At 51.7% G+C, this 6,640-nt stretch overlaps 1 pseudogene; it reads left to right on the top strand.

The window, feature by feature from the left end:
• The first annotated feature begins 2,151 nt into the window (after positions 1–2,151).
• On the top strand, positions 2,152–4,632 carry LOC123077827 (uncharacterized; annotated as a pseudogene).
• The last annotated feature ends 2,008 nt before the right edge of the window (positions 4,633–6,640 follow it).

The raw sequence follows: 6,640 nt of genomic DNA, 5'->3' as shown, positions 1-6,640 counted from the left end.
TTGCAAATAAATTCGGCAAGATCAGTAATGCTGCAAAACTTGCTCCCGCAACATCACCTACGTTGCATGAATGTGAAGGCAAAAAAATTCTGCAACATTACCTTTGTTGCATAAAAGTGGAGACAATTGTTTTCCGCAACATCACCACAATTGCAAAGTTTTCTGCAACAATGCCATTATTGCAAAACTTACATCACGTCTCCGCACAAAGTCTCTGTTTCAGCAACCTACTTGTCGCAATTCGTGAAGTCACACGATAACGCTTCAGAGCGGTTTGCGACAAGATCGTTGCTGCAGAGGGATGAGCGTAACGACTAGCTTGTTACAATTTTGTGACGCTCACGTGGGGAGATCTAACGGCGTGGGAGGTGATCGATCTTTCCCGAACTTCAACCGACGGATGCGTAGCACGGCCATTGTTTCTGTAACACCGCACTTGTTGCAGAAGAGAGGTGAAGAACGTGGGTGATACATTGGACGGCCAGCAGCGCGTCCATCCAACGGCCAGCCAGGCGGCGGATGTATTTAACTAATCCACCAGCTAAGGTAAGTTTAGGTCATTGATGTACACGTTTGATTTGTATCGGCTCACATGCGTTATGGGATTAGGAGATCATGCCCGAGTCTATGAGAATGCATGCATTTCAGAAAGTTTGGATTTTCTGAAAACACAATTCATATATCTTCTTTTCTCTCCGACTTGAGCATCCACAGTGTGATATTTTGCTGCCTCTAAGGCAGCCTCTAAAGCCATAGAGGCATACGCTATACATTGTGAGAACAGCCTCTAAACTAAATTTGCTTAGCGTCGACGCTATGCTTGGAGGCGGCCTCCAATTCTGTCCATGCAATAAAATAATTCACTGGCCCCACATGTCATAGAAAAAGAGTATGCATGTGTCATATCAAGAGGATGAAAAGGAGCTCCTTTGGTAATCAGTATATTATACCTAGTGGGGACACCTTAGAGGCTGGTAACATTTGCTATACACTACGGAATTTTGAGCTGACTCTAACAGCAGGACGTGGGTCCCAGCTTGGGGGCAAGCCAGCCTCCAGACGCTGTGGATGCCCTTAGTCGAAAAAGCCGAGCTGCAGATGCCGACAATGCACGACAGTCCAGACAGGCTCGTCGGTGTATTTTTTCTATCTATTATGGTTGTGCTGAAACATTATTTGGCACCGTAGCAACACACAGATAATTATACCTAGTAAATAAAAACAGGGACGACAAACATGTTAGTCAGGAATAGTAAATCCACATGTTCTATGAGGCAATAACATTATCTGTACTAACTGACCTTAAGTGCGTAGGCACATGAGAGCATCTACAACCCCACTCCCTATTCTCCTAAATGCTCGAGCAGACAGTCCAATGCTCGATCAGAAGAAAAAAAAAAGATTCAACCGGATCTTTCATTTCGTCCTTAACGTCCAGAATGTCTGGCCCACCTCAAATCCATCTCAAATCTGAGATGGACATGAGGATGCTCGGGCGCGTCAGATCACGCCCGGACAACCCACATAGGTCCATCTGCAGCCACACACACCCACCTCTCTCCTTTTTCACACGCGGCACGAGGACGGAGCATGCCTATCCCGGAGCTCGCTCGCTCATTCGGCGGCAGCTCGGCCCCGTCCTCCGGCAGCGGCTTCGCGCCCTCACACCATGGGATTGGGAGGCCTCCACTCTGGCAGCGGCCTCGCGCGCTGCGCTTGTGCCGGAGCATGGCATGGCTGCCACGCCCGCGCCGCCTTAGAGCTCCCGCGCGTCCGGCTCCTGTGCTCGCCGCGCCGCGCTTGTGTCGCAACACAGCATGGCTACCACGCCCGCGCCGCCCCGCAGCTCCCGTGCGTCGGGCTCGTGCCGGAGCACGGCATGATTGGCACGCACGCGTCACTCAGGAGCTCGCGTGCACCGTGGCGTGCGTGCCGGGCGTGCTGGCAGGCCGGCTGCAGCTGTGCGTGTTGGCTGGCCCACAGCCGCGCGGGACGGGTGTGCTGTCTGGCCGGCCGCACATCCATGCTTGCTAGCTAGCTAGTTGGCCGCTTGCGTGCGTGCACTGCTGCCGCTGCTTTGCGTGCTGGCCACGGGCTGGCGAGCCGCTGCATGCACAGCCGTGTGCTGGCCACGAGCTTGCCGCCGCGCGCATGCTGGTCGAGACGCTTCCGCCCACGCAGCTCGCCGTCGGAGCTTGCCGCCACCACTGCCGCTTCGACCTCGTGCTGGAGGTCCAGACACTGCCGTTGTTGCTCTACGTGCCCGCACATAAGGTGTTTGTGAAAATGGCTCAAAAGCGAGGAGAAAAATTTAAGATACGTGAGTATTTGGAAGCAAATTTAAGGCGCGTTCGCAGAGGTTTGAGGGGCCATATTAGCTATGTGTGGCTGTAGATGCTCTGAGGGCGCTACCTGCCGATGGCTAGGACAGTATCTTTTGAAAACGTGGTGGATCTGGATCGTCGTCTAGCATCATCCAGTACACCCTGCACAGATTTGGAGCTAGGCACCTAGCTGCTTCTTGGCAATGGCCAACCGAGCCGTCCAGTACGCCATGGTCAGTGCGCTGCGCCCTTACCTGCTCATCAACTGCCTGCTATAGCTCATGGATCGATCCGGCATTTTTCTCTTCTCGTAGTATCAGCAATTTGCTCCATCGCATTTCAACGTACATAGTTTTTGTGTGGTTGGCACGCACGCAGGTGGATGCCTTCACTGGCGAGCCGTTCAAGGGCAACCCGGCGGCGGTGTGCCTCCTGGATGACGAAGCCGCGGCCGATGACGACCGGTGGCTTCAGTCTGTCGCCGCGGAGTTCAACGTCTCCCAGACGGCCTTCCTCTCCCGCCGCGACGGCGGCTCCAGCTCGTTCACCCCGCGGTTCCGCCTCCGCTAGTTCAGCCCCGCCACCGAGGTCCCGCTGTGCGGGCACGGGACACTGGCGTCCGCCCACCTCCTCTTCACCGCCGTCCTCGCTTAGCAGCACGACGTGATCGAGTTCGTGACCGAGTCCGGGGTCCTGACCGCCCGGAAGGTTCCCGTTGCAAGTTCGCGGCCGCGGGTGACGGAGGAGGAGCAGGGGAAACCGTTCATCGAGCTGGATTTCCCTACGAGCGATGTTCTCGTGGACTGCAGCTCCAGCCACGAGCTGCCGTCCATATTCCTGAAGGCCGCGCCCGTCGTCGGAGTTCATCGAGCGGCAATCACCGACGACTTCATTGTACGTATATAACTGCCTCACCATTGCTCCATTGCTCTGTCACGAGCATTCGGATACCAATCTGAGCAATGCTACAAGCACGGGCACATAATTACGGATTTAACGGGGAAGCTTAGCTGGGATAATTTGACCGGGAGAAATCAGTGTGAGGGTCACAGGTAGTTTTCTTTTGCAGGTGTATAGAGGTAGTATTTCTTTAGAGAAATATCAGAACTATATTCGCCAAATCATAAAATTCAGAACTATGGCAAAATCGTGGCAACCTGCAACGAAAACTGAGCGGTAGTAGGCTGTGACGGCGTGGATAAACCGGGTAGCAGCTGCTGGAGTAAGCAGTATCTGAACCGGCTGGTTGAGAGTGGTGATTAGGATTTAGGAGCTACAGTATTAGGGTTCTTCTAGTTGGACTGCTTCTGCCTCCAACAGTCCAAACAATGTTTCGAGTTAGAATTTTCTACACCTATTTGCTGAGCATAACAACGGATTTGCGAACTCAACTCCTATGAGGTAGCAGATCAGGCAACTATGCTATACATCTACATGACCAAAAGAATCTGCGCGTCGTGGCCTTTTTCAGGTAGAACTTTCATCGGGAGAAGAGGTTGCTGATGTCCTTCCTAACTTGGAACAACTTAAAAAGTGTGCTGGCAGAGGTGTTATTGTTACAGGACAGGCGCCACCTGGATGTGGTTATGACTTCTTCTCACGTTTCTTCGCCCCGAAAAAAGGGGTAGACGAGGTGATCTTGTAAACTTTCTCTAAGTTCAGTACATATATAATACAGTAGTACATGAAGCTTGTTTAACTTATGGTCTTCTTTCTTGAGTTAGAAATAGCAACACACCTACATTTAATTTTGAAAAAAAAATTACGGCCATATTGTCTATGTAGAATATATCATCTTCTTTCATATCTCATTACCCATCGGCATTGTGCTACATAACAGGACCCTGTTTGTGGCAGTGCACACTGTGCTCTAGCACCATACTGGGCCCGAAAACTGGGCAAACAAAGACTGACGACGTTTTAAGTATGTCTTGACTCTTGACTACCTCTACGACCAACTGGATCATTCTTTCAATATGCATGTGTTTGAGAAAAGTTGCTAAAATATGCGCTTAATCATCTTAAATCATTCATTTACCATGTATCATCAGGTATCTAAAAGGACCGGAACACTTTATCTGGAGTTGGATGCTGCAAATCGGAGGGTAAAAATTCAAGGACAAGCCGTTACTGTGATGGTTGGAACACTCCTAGCTTAGCTAGCTAGCTAGCATATATTTTCCATCTGTGTATGCTTTGAACTACGGTGTCAAACCAATGCATTGTTACATTTGTTGTTTTAACACTAACGGTCTTACTCCTGTGGGAGTACATATTCCGTGGTGAATTTATTGACTGGTTTGGTATCGTAGGCTTCGTAGCTGTGTTGATTATTTTCTCTATGAACTCGGTCAATTTATAATATACATAACTTAGGGCAAAACTTATAAGCCTTTTATTTCATACTTTAGAACGGATGAAGTAAAGTTCATATTTTAAAATATGTTTTAAACATATTTTGAAAATGTCAAAAAAAATCCAAACAAAAACTTGGCACGTACATCTCGATATTGTACATGCTCACAAGTCGTTTCGCGAAAAACCGACAATTTATGTGTCGCGTGTGAAAAAGACAAAATCCGATGTTAAAAAATGCTTTTCACAAGATATCATTTTGTCTTTTTTACACAAGCCACAAAAAATGTCGGTTTTCTCCGAAACTTGACGTGCACACATATAATGTTGAGATGTATCGCCAAATTTTTGTATGAAATTTTTTCACACTTTAAAATATATTTTTCACGTGCAGGAGCGCGCACTCCCGAGACCCCCAACGGATTTCCGCTATTCATCTTGGTTAATAAGTATAGTCAAACAAATGTGGCAAAACTTTTGCCTTCCTTTGAAAATTTTGTTATTCTGAATGTTGCTCATGGATCTCATTTGATCAGGCGCACACACAGATTTGCAGTGCTTATCAACTAGTACAAATTATTCCAGTTATAACTTGCTAGCGATCTTAAGAAAAAACTCAAACCTAGCTAATTATTAGTACTTGGAAGGTAATATCCAAACCGGCGGCGGGTAAAAGTTTCGGACCTGCTCTCCGAGATCCCAGATTTTCTTCATCGTGCCGTCCTTGAGGCTGTACACCCCGACAGCCTGAAGATCCGACTCACCGCGACCGCCATCGCCATCGTACGTCGATCTGTTGCCGAGCTCGTTGTCAGTGTAGTAGACGCAGCTGGCCTTGATCTCCGGGCGCTCCATCATCGGCAAGCACAGCGAGTTGTTCACCCCGACGAACAGCGCGACGTTGCCGATGTCCGTCGCCTCCTTCCACTGCCCTTGGTCGCTGAGGGCATGCACCTTGAAGGAGCACGGCCGTCTGCCCTGGCCGTTCTGCTCCTTGATCACCTCGAGGTACTTGAGCACCACCATCAGCCGCCCTCCGGGCGCCGCCGCGAGGTACTTGCGGCACGACGACGAGCTGCCTTCTTCGTTTTTCCCAAGGGCCAGCCGTGGCGCGACGGCCGTGCTAGTGTACACGCCGGACACCGCATTGCGCTCCCACGCCTCCACCAGGCCTGAGTAGGAGACGGAGTAGAACCGGCCGTCATGGTGGATGGCGTCCTCGACGCCTTCACGCGAGGGTGCCAGCCTCCACACAGGGTGCTTCGCCGTGGCGAAGGCCGGTGCGCCGATCTTATGTTCCATGATGAGCATCACGGCATAGCTGCTGGGGAGCGGGGACGTCGAGATGACCACCTTGCGGTAAAAATGCTCACGCATCTGATAATAGATCAACGTGCTAGTGTTGTACCCCACCGGACCCCATTCATGATCGTAGGGCGGCCCCCCGCCGAACCGGGCTTTCAGGAAGTCCGGTATGCGGAGGGAGAAGTGTAGGTATCGCGTGTCGGGCACGAAGAGACCCATGGTGGACATGTGCGGCAACCTGAGCTGCATGCCGCTGAGCGGGTTGACGAGGTAGATCTGACCCCGGTCGTCGGCCGTGGCGAGCCACCCGCGGGAGGAGCCGAGGACGAGGTGGCCGCGCAATGCGGGGTCCGCGGCGGGCTGGAAGGTGGCGCTGCGCCGATCAGCGATGGAGAAGAGCTCGAACTTCTCCGGGGACTTTCCGGGGAGGAGGAGCCATGGCGCGTACGGCCTGAACCTTTCGTCGTCGCGGGACGCGAAGACCAAGGCGAAGTGGATGCGGTCGAGGAACCGCAGGCCTTTTTGGGAGCACGTCCGACGGGAGTCTGGGACATTTTCTGGGGACGACGGCCTTTTTGGGAGCCTCGACCGTCCTGGCGGCGGCGTTCGCGTTGGCTTTCTTGGCCGTGGCGGCCTTCCTTCGCCTGGCGGCGGCG

Source organism: Triticum aestivum, chromosome 1B (assembly GCF_018294505.1).
Source record: "Triticum aestivum cultivar Chinese Spring chromosome 1B, IWGSC CS RefSeq v2.1, whole genome shotgun sequence".
In the NCBI taxonomy this organism is placed as follows: domain Eukaryota; kingdom Viridiplantae; phylum Streptophyta; class Magnoliopsida; order Poales; family Poaceae; genus Triticum; species Triticum aestivum.
Note: the sequence above shows the minus strand (reverse complement) of the source record. Positions and strands in the feature narration are given on the sequence as shown.